The following is a 17,646-nucleotide window of genomic DNA, read 5'->3' as shown; positions in this document are numbered from 1 at the left end:
TTCCTCTTGTCATAACTCCTTAATACTTATTTCCAATTATCTGACTTTCAGAGTGATTCAGTCTTACATACCTGGGTGTGTTCACTTATTGTTGTTCTTCAGTTGTTGTGGAATTCTCTGATGATGCCAGTGTGACTAGATCAACATTTTGTATCGGTGCACTCTGTATAGGTCATTTGTGATCATCTCAACTATCAGTTCAGAATCCATAGACCTTGAATTTCCTCTAAAGTTTTCATCTATCTTCACATTTGTGCTCTCAATGATTTTTTGCAATCTTTTATTAAAACATCTATATGCTTTTCCCTTAGATGAATAACCAAGAAATATACCTTCATCACTTCTAGGATCAAATTTGCCAATATACTCATCTCTCCTAATGTAACATTTGCTTCCAAATATTCTGAAGTAATTAAGAGTAGGAATATTACCAAACCATAATTCATAGGGTGTCTTACCAGTTTCACCTTTGACGTGAACTCTATTGAAAGTGTAAACTGATGTATTCACTGCTTCTCTCCAATACACATGAGGTAGATTTTCTTTTGATATTATGCTTCTAGCTGCATCTAGAATAGTTCTATTCTTCCTTTCCACAACTCCATTTTGCTAAGGTGCCTGGGGTGCTAATAGTTGTCTTCTAATTCCATTCATTTCACAAAATTTATTGAACTCCTTAGATGTAAATTCACCTCCTTGATCTGATCTTAAACATTTGATTTTCTTACTGGTTTCATTCTCTAGAAGTGCCTTGAATAATTTGAATTTCCCTAAAGCTTCCGATTTGTCCTCGAGCAAAGTAACCCAACACATTCTTGAATAATTATCAATGATTAGCATAAAGTATCTATCTCCCTGTAGGCTTCTTGTTCTTGCCAGACCACACAAGTTAGTATGAATTAAATCAAGAACATTATTGGTTTTCTCAAAAATACTCTTAAAAGTTGTTCTAACTTGCTTTCCCATTTGACATTCCTTACATATCGGATTATGAGGTTTTACAATCTTAGGTAAATCTCTTACTACCTTAGATGAACTAATCTTTACAATGCAATCAAAATTCACATGACAGAGTCTTTTATGCCATAACCAACTTTCATCAATATGTGCAATCAAGCATGTCTTTTCATTGTTGTTTAAATGAAAGATATTACCTCTAGTCTGATTACCGGTTGCAATCTCCAAACCAGTTCTATTCATGATTTTGCATTTACCATTATTGAATTGTAAATGAAATCCCTTTTCAACTAGTTGACCAACACTCAAAAGATTATGCTTCAAACCTTCAACACAATAAACATTATCAGTATTGTGCTTACCATCAAAAGATATAGTTCATTTTCCTCCGATCAAATAGGCTTTGTCATGTCCAAATCTTAAAAGACCTCCATTGTACTCCTGAAAAGATAAGAATTTACTCTTATCACCAATCATATGATGTGAACATCCGGAATCTATAATCCATTCAGCCTTTTCTTCAATTTTAGCTACCAGGGCTTGCTCTATGGGTGGAACAGTAGGTGTCAGTTGATCTTCTATTATTGCAACAAAAGCCCATCCATTGTCAGCCAACTCTTCATCAGAATCATTAGTAGCTCCTTCATCGGCATAATAACATGATTTGTCTCTATTCTTATTAAATATGTATCTTTGATATTCAGGGTTAGGCTTATATGTTCTTTTAGCTTCTTCTCTCAATCTTGCATGTCTATCAGGACATCTTGATGCCATATGACCAACTTTGTTGCAATTAAAACATTTAAATGGTGCTTTACCATCATACTTACTTCCAATAGGACCTTTAGGCATTTTCCTTGCAAATAGTGCTTCGAGTTCTTCAAGTTCTTCATTTTTCCTCCTGATGTCTTCAAGTTCTCTTGCATAAAGTGCTTTCCAATCAGATTTATTAGATGATGATGATGATGCTTTGAAGGATAAATCTGTCTTAATTGTAGCAACAGGACCAAATTCCTCAAGCTCAAATGCTGAAAGTTTTCCAACAAAGGTATCTCTAGATACTAATGTATTAGGCATAGTTCTGAACTCATTAATAGCAGTTACTTTCATTTTGTATGCCAGTGGCAGAGCTCTTAAAACTTTAGAAATGATTTCATCTTCACTTAAGTAACCTCAACAACATTGTATTCCCAAAACAATTTCATTAACCCTTTCCTTAAAAGCAAAAATTCTTTCATCTTCTTCCATTTCCAAATTTTCATACCTAATCCGGAATCATTCCAGTTTTGCAATTTTGACAGTGGTATCTCCTTCATTCAATGTCTCCAATTTCTCCCAAATAGATTTAGTAGTAGATCGGTCTGATAATCCCACAATTTGCTGATCTGACAAGGTGCTCAAAAGTGCTTCTCTTGCTTTGCAATCATTCTCTTGATCCTTACCCAATTTTGGTGGATTAGGTTGATTTGGTGTAGGACCAACATAGCCATTATTTTTAACATCCCATATGTCTTTTCTAATGCAATTCAAATGTGTCTCCCTTCTGATCTTCCATATACCATAGTTAGTTCCATCAAGTTTTAGACTGTCCTTCCTCAAAAAGTTAGTTTCCATAGAATCTCCTCAAGTTGTTAAACTTCTGCAAAAAGAGGACTTAGCTCTGATACGAATTGTTAGGACCTGGAGGCAACTGAGAGGGGGCGGGGGGTGGTGAATCAGTTGTCTATTAATTTCACCCCAAATATAACTTAATCAGACTTGATACATAATACTAGTAAACCAAACTTGATGTTGGTTAACAGATTAACAGTTAATATCAATACCAGTGAAATTTAATGCATGAAACAGAAAGAGAAACAACATCCACAACACATAACATAGAGATTTGTACGTGGAAACCCTATAAGGGGAAAAACCATAGTGGGAAACCTTACCCACAATAAAATGATACTACTACAGATAGTATGTGTGTACAAATGGGGTCTACACATGCAGAAAGGCCAACCGCCTAGAGCTCACTGCTCAATCATAAAATAGGAGTCAAACTAACTACATTTGGATGATTAAATCCAATGATAATGTACTGATCAAAGTAGCATCTCCAATGCTGGATTCCGTACCAACTAAGGTTTGATAATCACCTTCTCTATGGTCTGCTCATATGATCTTCAATATTCGCACATACCATGTTACAATACCATAACCATATACCGTTATCTTCCTTCTACCTTTTACATCATCTCACAAATGAGATCTTACATATATACCAAAACCTAAGACCAAATTTGTAGGTTGGCTAATTAAGAATATTACAATATAATCCATTACAAGTAAGTCAAGATGCAATGCATAATGTCAACTCAATGTAATTATAACACTACCAATTGATTAAATCATCTCCATAACATGTCGTGCTGATCTGGAATAGATAATGCATGTCGGTCCATAACCTAGGCCAATTTGCCAGTAATAGCAAATATGTCAACCCGATTAGACCAATAACCAAAATACCAAAACCAAATATCCAACCATGTCTTTGACATAACAAAGTGATCTCCAGATGATAACAAGTCATCCTCAGTGCTGGTAAACAATATAACCTGCTAGTGAACCAAATACCAGTGACTGTGCATAAGTCACTGAACTTTCCCATCAACATAACCAAAGATCTCTAGAAGGATAAGTGTTGCTAAGTGTTAAAATTAATGACAAAACCAATGCAACACATCCATAATACCAATAGTATGACCGTTGGATTAGATAACAATATCTACACATCAATCAAGAAAACCTTGATCGCTCCTTGATCAACACTTCATCAAACTCAACAACTTATCATGCGATTTGCATTACATGAAATATACTTGCTCATTCCCTAGAAAAAAACCCATTTCATCAACTCGCCAAAATCACTTTGGAACTCTCTTCATACAATAATCATATGTGTCATAAAAATTTTTGTTCATCATTAGATCATAAACCAATATAACCAATTCACCAAACTTAATCGGTTAGGGTTTATCAAATCAAAACTGGTTCAACTCTCCAATATATAGAAACAACGTTTCACTCCACAAATTCTTCCTATTGGTTACAAAACATCATTACAACAATATCATTATCCGTTAATTGAGATCAATGACAACATAACATATCATTAATGCAATCTCCATGCAAATGTCAATAATCTCCCCCTTTGGCATTGGTGGCAATATAAATATTAATAATCTTCCTTCTCTCTGTCAAACATACAAATGCATAGTTCTTCTCTCCCTTTGACAGCAATGCCAAATTTAAATTAAAACATTTAATATCAAATTTCACTGTTCAGCATCAACATCCTGCAACTTGATGCTCCCTCTGTGGAATAACTTCACTTCTACACTAATCCTACTGTAAAATTCTACAAGTAGCTTTGAGACTGATGCAATCTATATCATTCTCAACTGACCTCATGAAGGGATACAACCCCTATCCGACTTCTAAGATACTCAAAAGTAGTCTTAGGTAGAGGTTTAGTAAATATATCTACAAGTTTCTCCTTGGTAGAAACATTCTCCAAGATCACATCTTTACTTTGCACTTTTTCCCTTAAAAAATGATACTTTAATTCAATATGCCTGGTTCATGCATGCAAAACAAGGTTCTTGAAAATATTTATGGTACTTGTATTAATACAGAAGATATTTAAAGGTACTGAAATCTTCATCTTAAAACCTTTTGAAATGTGCCTCATCCAGATAGCCTGGGTACAGTTCATGTAAGCTACAACATACTTAGCTTCAGCAGTAGATTATGATGTACAACTCTTCTTCTTACTACTCCATGAAACAAGTCTTCCTCCAAGAAAAAATGCTCCATTGGTTGTGCTTTTCATGTCATCAACATTTCCTACCCAATCTGCATCAATACCTTTCAAATATCTAAAAATCCTCTTGGTTGTTATCAAATGTGTTTCCCAACTGCATGAGCTATATCTGGTCTGCTGTGAACAACATAGTGCAATTTTCCAAATCATTGACCTGTATTCCTTCTCATCAACAGATGTGGATTCATTTTTCTTAAAAAACTTACAACCTATAACCATTAGTGTCCCAACTGGTTTATAGTCACTCATACCAAATGTCTTCAAAACCTCTTTCACATACTTAGACCGTGTGATGAAAATACCAATCTTCATTTGCTGTATTTGCAAGACTATTAATTTTTTTTATTTCTCCCACTAGAGACATTTCAAACTCATTTTTCATTTTATCTGCAAAATAATTGCTCATGTCATCATTACCTCCAAATATGATATCATCTACACAAACTTTGCTAACCAGTATTTAATCTCCTTCAGATTTGAGATATACATTGCTATCTTCACTGGTTCTCAGAAAACCTATCTTCATCAGATGTGTATGAAGCCTTTCATACCATGCTCTCAGTGCCTGCTTTAATTCATATAAATCCTTATACAATCTTCATACCATGTCTTTCTCATCAGTCAAAGCATAACCATCTGGCTGGTCAATGTCCAGCAAGACCTCCACCTACAAGTTCTATCATAGAATATCCCCCTTCTCCTATGCCTTCTAGGTTCCAACCAATTGAAACTGTTCAACATGAGTTGGAAAAATTGAAACAGGCTCAAGCCTTGTTTGCAAGCAAATATGAGGAAAAGGTAAAAGCCACAATTTTGAAGTTTGTTGATTCAGTTAGGGCCTTTGTCATTCATATTTCTATGAAGAGGATTTTGAATATTTTGACTGAATTAAGAGAAGATGAGACCACTTTGCAACCAATTTTAAATAAGTGGGTGCCTAGGGGAAAAGAGTTAGAGCTTATGTGTACATCCCATGTAGATATAGAGGCAAATGACAGTCTTAGATCCACTTGTGAATTCATAAAAGAAATGAATATACTCTTAGAAGAAAGGGTAGGTGTGAAGAGAAAAACCCAACTATATAGGAAAGAATATTCTGATCACAAATATGAGTTGTTTCCAAGGGGTTTTGTTGGTCCAACTCAGTTAAAAGAGGAGAAGGCATGGCTAGAAGAGATGGACCACAAATTATCCCAAAGGGTCAATGAAATCATTAACACTGATGACACATCCTTATTTGTCAAGACAATCAAGGAGATTGAAAAGGTAAAGTCACACTATGGTTTCATAGAAACAGAAATTGGGCAGTTAAGGGTCACTTGGAAAAGGCTAGAAGGGATGAAGAAAAGGATTGTTAGCTTCTCTTGTCCAAGTGATGACATGTTCCAAGAGTGGAAGGACAAGTATGCTGGACAAAGAGAAGATATTCCAGAAAAGTTAGAAGATGTTGCAGTTGAACAACAAACTGAAGAGGCCGATGATATTGAAAAGGACTTGTAACTGTTTCTTGGAGAATATTGCAGTCTGTAACAAACTTTTCTTAGAAATCGTCTGAAGCTTGTAAGAATCCATGATATTATAAATGGATACCAGGACTAGTAAAAAAGTGATCAAAAGAATTTTGTAAAGGAGCTCTGGCAAAATATATTTAGGGCTTTTTTCTGGTTTTAAGCAGATTACTCTGAGTTATGTAATATTTTCAAGAATGAATATGAATATACAGATCAAAGTTCCAAACCTAAAATATCTTTATCTTCTGGTGTGCATTCTTTAGTTTGCTGGTTTCATTTGGATAATCTAGGGTTGTTCGAATGAGCATGGATTGTAAGGCAATCTTATAGACGTTATTTCTGGCTTATCTCTTCAGGAGAGGGATTAAATGTGCATGAAATATTTTTGTTAGCAAATTTATTATTTGTTTCTATGAATCTGATGAATTGTTTTAGTTTAAATGGGAGAGGATCTATGTATGTGTTAGGCGTGTATGGGGTTCATGAAAGCCGAAGTGATGAAATGTATAAGAATGTTTAGTTTTGAAAACTCTTTCTTGATTTAGGTGACTCTATGGCCTGGATAAAGCACTGGTATCCGATTGTAGGATTTCTTTCTATCTTTTCTTGAAGATCAATACTGAAAATGAATACAAGTTTTTCCTTTAGTGTTTCAGTTTCATTGAGGTGATGAAATCCATAGATCTTTTAGCACTAGTTTATTGTGGATCTCAATCTTAAAGTGTGAAAATATTCACAGAAGGTATACCCACCCGAACTTTGGATAAGTTCAAAGTGTAGAAGGTCTCAAAACCCTATTATATGTTACTCTTGAGTTCTATTCCCTGATCTATTTATATGCAAATAGAGTTATTTTATTTCTTACAGGAGGGATAGAAGGGAAATCAAAATTTGAGACTAACCAGTGTTTTTCTTATTGGTCTAATCGAGTTGACAGATTTGCCTTTACTGGTAGATAGGGCTAGGTTATGGACTGGTACATGATATCTATTCCAGATCAGCATGACACATTTTGGAAATGGTTTATTGATTGGATAGTGTGGTAAATGTATTGAGACGACATATTGTATCGCATCAAGACTTATTTGTAATTGATTTAATTGTAATATCTTTAGTGAGCCAACCTCATTTATAGGTCTTAGGTTTTGTATATATGATTGTAAGATATTATTGAAGATCAAGGATCATGATGACTATGTACGAATATTGAAGAGAGAAAATAAGCAGATGCTTGTGTGAATCATGCAGACATTATCTAAAGGTTGAAGGAAGGTTATGAAGGTGTCTGACACTCATGTTCAGAGCTTAAACCGATACTAAATCCAACATTGCAGATGTTATTTTGAGCAGTACATTATCATTGGATTTAACCATCTAATTGTAGTCAATGTGACTCCTATTTTGTGATTGAGCAGTGAGCTCTAGGCGGTTGGCCTTTCTGCATGTGCAGACCCCATTTGTATACACTTACTATCTGCAGTAGTATCATTTGATTGTGGGTAAGGTTTCCCAATGTGGTTTTTCCCCTTACAGGTTTTCCATGTCAAAATATTTGTGTCATGTGTCATGGATGTTATTTCTCTTTATGTTTCATGCATTAAGTTAAACCAGTACTGCTATAACTATTAATCTATTTTACCGGCATTTAAGTTTGGTTTACTGGCACTAAGTTTAAGTTGGAATAATCTATTTTGATCTATAATTTATTTAAAATTGGTTTACAACTGATTCACCCCCCTCTCAGTTATCCTTCTTGGTTCCTAAGAATTGGTATCAGAGCTAAGTCCTCTTTTTGCAGAAGCCTAACAACATAAGGAGATCTTATGGAAACACATATTTTCAAGAAGGACAATCTGAAACTTGATGGAACTAACTATGGTATATGGAAGATTAGAATGGAAACACATCTCAACTGCATTGGAAGAGATATATGGGATGTTACAAAGAATGGCTATGTTGGTCCTACTCTGAATCAACCTCATCCACCAACACTGGCTAAGGACTTGGAGAATGATTGCAAAGAAAGAGAAGCACTTCTGAGCACATTATTAGATCAACAAATCATGGGATTATTAGACCAATCTACTTCTAAAGCTATTTTGGATAAACTGGAAACATTGAATGAAGGAGATACCACTGTCAAAATTATAAAATTGGAATGTTACCGTGTGAGGTATGAAAATTTAAAAATGGAAGAAGATGAAAGAATTTCTGCATTTATGGAAAGAGTTAATGAAATTGTTTTAGGAATACAATGTTGTGGAGGATCCTTAAGTGAAGATGAAATTGTGTCTAAAGTTTTAAGAGCTTTGCCACCGGCTTGCAAAATGAAAGTGACTGCTATTAATGAGTTGTGAAAAATGCCTAATACATTAGTATCTAGAGATACCGTGGTTGGAAAAATTTCTGCATTTGAGCTTGAAGAGCTGTTGCTATAGTCAAGACTGATTTAGCTTTCAAAGCATCATTATCAGCATCAACAACATTATCATCTAACAAAACTGATTGGAAAGCACTTTATGCAAAAGAACTTGAAGATATGAGGAGAGAAAATGAAGATCTTGAAGAACTTGAAGCACTATTTGCAAGAAAGATACCTAAAAGTATAGCAGGAAGTAAGTATGAAGGTAAAACACCTTTCAATTTTTTTACTTGCAATAAATTTGGTCATATAGCTTCTAGGTATCTTGATAGATATGCAAGACTAATGGAGGAAGCAAAAAGAACATATAAGACTAACCCTAAATATCAGAGATACAGATTTAAGAAAAATAGAGATAAGTCATGTAACTATGTAGATGTGTGTGGGGGAAAAAGCGAGACTAGGTTATCATGCCCTAATCCTACCTTTTGACACACATTACGGAATACGAAAGAGCCTAGAGGTATCACACAATTGGCTACTTCTTTTTGTGAAAGAGAGAGCCATGGGCTACCTATTAGGATTTCTATTCCTTTGTTGTAATTGAAAGGTAAGATTATGCAAGTTCAATTCCTAACCCTAAAATGCAAGTATGAACTAATAACAAGATTGCAGAATTGAACTTAAATAAGGGAAAGCTATAAACACAAAGACAAGACAAGAATGCAGATGCGTACCCAGAGTCAAAATTTGACTGAAAATGTTCGGGACGAGGGTGCGGGCGCCACTGTCCTGATTCTATCCCAGAACTGCACCTGAAACTGTTGTTTTGCACTTTGGAAAACTGTCTGAAATGCTGTCTGTCAGGAGGACCAGGGTGCCCAGCGCCTCTGTCCCAGGGACCAGGGCGCCCAGCGCCCCTGTCCTGGTAGGACCAGGGTGCCCCACGCCCCTGCCCTGGTCTTTTTCTCTGCAATTTGGTGTGGGGTGCTGTCTCGACCTGCTTTTCCTGGATCTGCAACCTGCGGCGTCGTCCGAGTCCTGAAACCTACACTTGTATCTGAAAAAGGTGTTTGGGCGGCTATATAGGGTTTTGTCTTAGTCAAACCCCCACTTCGGTGATTTCCACCTCCATGAATAGCCAAGTTGTATTGTAAAAGTAATGTGTGTGCAGACCTTGTGTGTGTGCAAGATCTAAAATGCAAGTAAGCAAAGTAGAGCAACCTAGAAAGTAAACCCTAATTGCTTGTAAATGATAATGTAAATGCTCTAAATCAAGATGCAAAGTGATCTAAAGCATGGATAAATGATATATTGAAGCTTATGCAAAGACATGAAAACAACATGAAATCATACCTAACCCCCAAGGGAGAGGTACAAGCCAATCTTCAGTCAGTAATCTTCTATTGTTCTTCAATGCCTTCCAAGCCCTAAATGGATGAAAGGATTTGATAAATGCTTGATAGAGGGATGTTGAAAGTTGTTGAAGTCTTCAAAGATCTGCTCTTTCGCTGCATATGAGGTTCCTCAAAACAAAATTCGGATCCCTTCAAATGAAGAAAGAGAGCTCTTATGTATGAACCCTAGGTCGTAATTTTGACTTTTGGCCGACCTAGAGATTGAATATCCCGCCAATTTCTTGGGGTTAAGCTTTATTTTATGATTGGATCGTGCTCCTAAAATTTTGGGAAAAATGTCCGGGACCATGTGCACTCCGGGCGCCATGGTCCCGACAACTTTTCACCAAATTTTCAGGGCCATCAGATATGACGATTTTAGAGAGAATCCCGAAGTTACAAGTGATTTCGAGATGTTTTGACCCCTGAAATCAAGCCCCCAATCTCAGAATAGGGCCTAATTAGGGTTTTTGATTAGATGATGTATTGGAGGAATAAAATGAAAGGGGCACGCTTTAATGAAAGGGCCTGACTTTATGATGTGGAAGATGATGAAATAGAACCTTTAGACCTAATTAATGTGATTAATTAAGTGCTAAAGGGGAAATGCAATGCAAAATGCAACTGCGCCAAGGCGGGTGCTAAACTAGGTGTGAAATTGTACTGCTTTAGCAAGTGCGTACAATTTATGACATTAAATTTAGCCCCCACTTTAGCGTTCATATGAGTACTACGTGCATATGCAAGCTAAAGTACAGAAAGTAAACATCATTTGAAAAAGGATATATCCATAAGTTGTCGGACGAAGCCCCCAAACTGTATCTGTAGTACACAGTTAGGAACCGCACCCTACAAAACACATGTTAGATCACAAAATCACCTAATGCTTACTAAGGAAAGTGATGAAATTTGTGAGTAGCTATATGCCCCCCCTATTTCGGCTTGCTTATTAGGGAGGTGAAACAGGGTAACATGTTTACTTACGACAAATTATGTAAGAGAGTATTGATGAGGGATGTTCATTGAAAAGGCTTCATCAGAGCACTTTTTGGAACATCCCGAGAGTAGGGGAATGAAAATACGATTCCTACGCAACAAACGGTTCAAAAATTGCATCTCCCAAACTCAAGTTATGATGAAATGAGTGATAGAGAAAAATTAGGGTTTTGAAAGCAAAGGTAAAGGAATGAAAGTATATACCTTGAAAGTGACATTTGCATTTGTCACTTTGTTGATTCTGAGTACTGTTCATTGCAACGGAGCCCACATAGCCATCATCATGCCTTCACAATGACTGGAGTGTCCCGCGAGGATTGAGATCATGCGACAGGCCGTGATCGACGACGAGCCACTGGACGAGGTGAGTTGACTGAACTTTGACTTTTGATTTTCTGCATTTGACTTTTTGTGATCGTTTGCAGGCCCTAGAATCTGATCGTGGGTCCCACATAGGGTGCCATGGTCCCTGTGGGGCGCCATGGTCCCTGTGGGGTGCCATGGTCCCCTCAGGGCGCCATGGTCCCTGACAGGGCGCCATGGTCCCTGACAGGGCACCATGGTCCCAATCAGGACTTGGCAAGAGATGTCAGGGTTAGCATATGATGTTCGAGAGTTTGCATGAATGATTTTGATGATTGAGTACTGATTATAGTTATGTTTTTGTGATGCAGGGTCTCCCGTACATGAGAGAGCACATGGCGGGGTAGATTCTTCGCAGTTTGTGTGATCAGATTCCCTGACTTACTCAGGCAGAGAGAGACACATTGTCGATAGTAGGTTTGTGGTCTATGATTCTTATGCCAGCCATTTGATTTCATCCCGCGATGCTGATGGCACTCATGGAGCGATGGGATCCTGACACATGCACGTTCCAGCTTCCAGTAGGGGAGATGACAGTGACACTTGGGGATGTGTACCGCATTCTTCGCCTACCGATCAGAGGAGCTACCGTGACATATGTGACTGATCGGTCAGTAGAGGATCATCAGAGGGAGCAAGTATATTGCATAGGGAGAGTCATGCCGAGTGAGACGAGAAGTCATATCATGGTCAGCTGGCTCTTACATCCTACAGGAGAGGTGCCCCTCATGAGACGTCTTATGATAGCCATCATTGCGCTAGCTGTCTGCCCTAATGGGCGAGGTACACACATGCATGGGGGTCTCACATGGTGCATCAGGGCTATGGAGAGACACAGGAGAGTATATGCCTGGGGTCAGAGTATGCTTGCACATCTCTATCACGACCTCGAGGAGTATGTTTTCGGACAGGGTTGCAGCTTGATGACATGCACACTTCTGCAGGTGTGGATATTTGAGCACTTTACATGCACCAGGCCTATCGGCTATCCAATGAGTACAGCTAGCGAGCGACCTAGGGTATTTTCTTATCCACTTACCAGTGAGTGAAGATTTGGAGATCTATTGTATTGGAGAGTGATGGTTGACAGATTGATAGCTGAGGTGACCGTGTGGAGACCATATCTGCGGATGCACAGATGGGATGGGATGGAGAGACAGTTAGCATGCCTACAGAGGAACCGCCTACTGAGAGGGCGATATCCACATATCATAGTCCCATTCTACTTTGATCGAGTACAGAGGTAGTTTGGGCTAGAGCAGTGTGTTCCAGCCGATGTGCCCATCTACACTTGACACTCACGAGTCCTTCCTAGACCCAGAGCAGTAGCGAGACCCATGATAGATGATATCGAGATCACAGATATATAGGGGTCTGATCAGGATGTGGTCACCGATTATGCTGCAGACCTCGGAGCACAGCGCAGGTATCTCTCATGGTTTATGAGATCATACCCAGGGCCTATCTTTCCACCAGATCACCCGACAGGCCATCCAGGCCCATGGAGACATGGAGATCGAGATGAGGATCAAGGATCCAGGTCGGAGGAGCCAGAGGAGGGAGAGGGTCATGAGGAGGTAGGAGAGCCTGATCCGCCCATAGGAGATCAGCCTAGTGCCAAGGAGGAGGAGGACGAGGATGATGAGGAGGAGGAGAGAGATGATGATGAGGAGTCAGATGCAGCTCCCCATCATTCAGGGGATGATACCGTAGCCTTAGATCCTCCCGTTATTCCCTAAAAGGGGGAACACAAGGTGATACGGAGACTTGTACCCGTCGCCCATAGATCATTCGAGCGCGGGGAGCCTAGTAGTTCCCAGTCACAGATGCTACCATATCACGATCCCTACTGGCGTGAGGGAGATCCAAGTATAGTAGGTTTAAATTGATTGATTGATGTTTTGATGATATAAAATGGTACTAACACAAAATCTGTTCTACTACTATAGCTAATGTGCAGGAGTGGCGTTCCTTGATCCAGCAAGCAGTGACAGATATCTCTACGACGGCGCAGATCCCTAGTTCCTCACAGGTTGCTTATAAACCTCAAGGGAACGCGGGTCGGCATGATGATTTGTTTTCCCCATTTCAAGTACAGGTAGAGATATGGAGGGAGAGAGAGTGAGCTCTATCAGAGGACCTTCAGTGGGCACAGTGTGATCTAGCAGCAGATCAGGCCAAGGCTACCTTGTATCGCGCTATCCTTATGGATAGGGATTGTAGGAGTTCCTCTCGGAGCCATTCACGATCTATATCACGGTATACCCCCATGGGTCCACCTGCACAGCCGGATCAGGAGGGAGCATCTAGTCATCACTGTCCAGCCACTAGCCCTAGGGATAGGAGATGATTTTAGGATGTAGGGTAGGTCACATTTTGGATGTATAGTGACCTACCTTTGTATATTGATCCACATATATATATATACATGCTTCTTTGTCTCAAACATGTTATCTTTAATGCCTGAACAATGTGTATTGTGATTAAAGTTAATACATTTGGTAGATGTACATGTACATTCTGAATTTAATTTCCATGTGATTGATTTCTCAATGCTCCATGATTAAATTGATACATGTGTGACTTAATTAAAATATTTAATCAAGTACTACATTGATGATAGGGAAGAAAAATATGTGTTAAGCCTAAGAATCATATAACCAATGTGATTTAATTTGAATTTAAACACAACATGACACAATTCAGCTTAACACATAAAGATATTGTATAATATGTCAACATAATGAAAAATGTAAATCTTTTGCAATTTACATAAAATGAATTCAAGACAAACCATAAAGTAAAGAAACACGCTTGTCAGGAACGAAGCAATATAGATTAAACAAAACATTATTTAATTCCATTTGCTCTAACAAAGATATGCTAACATATTATCCAATTTTGAAGAAGTGAGAAAGGAAATAGATGAATGATAAGAAATGAGGAATTAAGCATAGTATCTACGCAAGTGCATAGCATTTATAGGGTCTTTAAGAGGCGTACCGTCTACATCCGCTATTTTGTAAGCACCTGATCCATAATCTTCAATAACAATGTACGGTCCAAGCCAATTAGGACTAAATTTTCCCTTTTCTTCAGGTAAGGCATTCACATTGCGCTGATTCTCATAGAGCACTAAGTCACCCACTGAGAAGGAACGTTGAATAACCTTATCATTATAGCTTCGTTGTAGAGTTTTGTGATACGCTTGAATATGCTCAAGAGCATTTATACGCTGTTCATCAAGCATCTCAAGCTGTTGAAGCCTTTGTTCTCTGTAAGAGTCATCGTCTACTATACCTTTGAGAGAAACTCTAAGTGATGGAATCTCTAATTCTAAAGGCATAATAGCATCAGCACCATAAACAAGATTATAAGGTGTAGTTCCAGTAGCAATTTGTACGCTCGTTCGGTAGGCCCAAAGAGCATAGATTAGCTGAGTACTCCAATCCTTACCATGCTTATTCACAGTTTTACGACGAATTTGTTCAACTATCTTATTGGATGATTCGGCTTGACCATTTGATTGAGGATAGTATGGTGTAGAAAATCGATGTTTGATATGATACTTCTCAAGGAATTTCTTCACGTCCTTGTTCTTAAATGATGTCCCATTATCAAAGATTATAGTGGAAGGTATCCCAAATCGAGAAATAATGTTTTCTAGAAGAAATCGACAAATCACTTCAGCAGTAGTAGAGCGAGGGGGAACGACTTCTACCCACTTTGTAAAGTAATCTGTTGCGATTATAATGAAAGTATGTCCTTGAGATGAAGGAGGGGAGATTTTACCAATAAGATCCAGCCCCCATGCAGAGAAAGGCCAAGAGGCTACCTGAGAACGGAGTTCTTGGGCGGGAGCATGAATCAAATTATTGTGTTGTTGACATTGATGACATTTCTTAACAAATGAAAAAGAATTCTGCTGCATAGTTTGCCAATAATATCCCATACGAAGCAATCTTTGAACCAAGTATTTGCCTCCAAAATGCCCCCCATAAGCACCTGAATGGACCTCTTCAAGGGCAATAGGGATTTCCGATTTGTTAAGACAACGAAGGAGAAGATCGTTATAACCCCTTCGGTAAAGAACATTAGAAAGAATGATATATCTAGCGGACAGCTTGTGAACTCTAGCCCTGGTGTTCCTATTGGCGGACTCAGGAAAAGTACCATCGGTCAAGTATCTTATGATATGCGAGTACCATTCATCTGAGTCTATAAAGTCGCAACATGTCACCAGGCTGGAATCATCTACAATAGCTGGTGAAATGAGGTTGTGAATAACGAATTTAAGATCAACCACGGGGTCCTCTAAAGATACAAGAGAAGCCACACATGCCATTGCATCCGCATGTCGATTATCTTTTCGAGGAATAGGTTCCATGGTGTAAGAATCAAAATTTTGTAACAAAGAGATAGCAAGGTCTTTATATTGTGATAATTTGTCTTGTTTCGCTTGATACAGTCCTGTTACTTGTCTTATAATCAGTTGAGAATCTCCAAAAATATGTATGTGTTTTATATTCAGAGCTAAGGCTACCTTTATTCCTGCTATAAGAGCCTCATACTCAGTGATGTTATTGGTACATAGGAAATTGAGACGATAAGACAAGGGAATAGACTTCTTTGTAGGAGAAATTAAAACAACCCCTGCCCCCAATCCTGTACGACACTTAGAGCCATCAAAGTATAACTCCCAAGTTTCATCTTTCTCTGTACAAAGAATGAAGTCGTCAGGAAAAGACTCAGGGTTAGGGAAGGAGAAAGGTGAAGGGGCCTCAGCTAGGTGATCGGTCAATGCTTGCCCTTTAATTGCTCTTTGTGAAACAAATTTAAGGTCAAATTCAGTTAACATCATAACCCACTTAGCTAGGCGTCCTGATAAATCAGTTTTAGAGAAAAGATGCTTCAAAGGATCAAACTTTACCATGATGTGGACTTTTGAATTTAAGAGATAATGTCTCAATTTCTGAGTTGCAAATACCAAGGCCAAGCATTGTCTTTCTATCGCAGCATATCGGGTCTCATAATCGAGTAAGGTATGACTTATATAATAAACCGGACACTCCTTACCGTCTTTATCATGCTGTGCCAATAATGCTGCAAGAGCATGAGAGGAAGCAGCTGTATAAAGAAGGAAGGGTTGAGAAGGTTCGGCCGGTCGAAGGATAGGAGGATTAGCCAGATACACTTTTAAATCTTCAAATGCTTGCTGAAAATCTTCATTCCATTGAAAAGTGATATTCTTTTTGAGAAGTTGAGTAAAAGGAAAAGTACGATCCGCAAGTTGAGATACAAACCTACGAATAGCTTGAATCTTTCCTTGTAAGCTTTTGAGTTGAGACACATTTCTAGGAGGTGGCATGTTGACAATAGCATCTATTTTCTTAGTATCCACCTCAATCCCACGATGCGAAACTATGAATCCTAATAGTTTTCCACTATCCACACCAAAAACACATTTTCGGGGATTCAAGCGCATGTGATATTTATGAATGCTTTCAAAGATTTGACGAAGGATCTTAATATGATCTATGCGAAGAATGGATTTGGCCAAAATATCATCTACATAATCCTCTAAAATCTTATGCATATAATCATGAAAGATAAGGGTCATCGCTTGTTGATAAGTTGCACCGGCATTTTTAAGTCCAAAAGGCATCATTATCCAACAAAACGTACCCCAAGGAGTGGTGAAAGTAGTTTTGAATTGATCTTGAGGGTTAATGTAAATTTGATTGTATCCTGAAAAACCATCCATGAAGGATAACAAGGCATGTCCTGCCGTAGAATCAACTATCATGTCAATGTTTGGAAGAGGGAAATCATCTTTTAAAGAAGCCTTATTTAAATCTCGGAAATCGGTACACATTCTTATTTTATTATCTGGTTTAGCCACAACGACAATATTTGAAATCCACAGGGAATAATCAATAGGCGGATAAATCCAGCCTCCAATAACTTTTCAATCTTAGCCTTAACAAGCAGAGCCACCTTAGGATTCATTTTTTGAATCTTTTGCTTCACGGGCTTAGCATTAGGAACTAAGACAATATTATGGGTAACAATCTTAGGATCTATACCAGGCATGTCAGAGTATGTCCAAGCAAAGATCTCAGGGAATTCACGCAATAAATCGTCATATTGTTTTTGTTCCTCTTCATCCAAACATTTTCCAATTTTAATAAC

This window comes from Cryptomeria japonica, chromosome 5 (genome assembly GCF_030272615.1).
Source record: "Cryptomeria japonica chromosome 5, Sugi_1.0, whole genome shotgun sequence".
In the NCBI taxonomy this organism is placed as follows: Eukaryota; Viridiplantae; Streptophyta; class Pinopsida; order Cupressales; family Cupressaceae; genus Cryptomeria; species Cryptomeria japonica.
Note: the sequence above shows the minus strand (reverse complement) of the source record.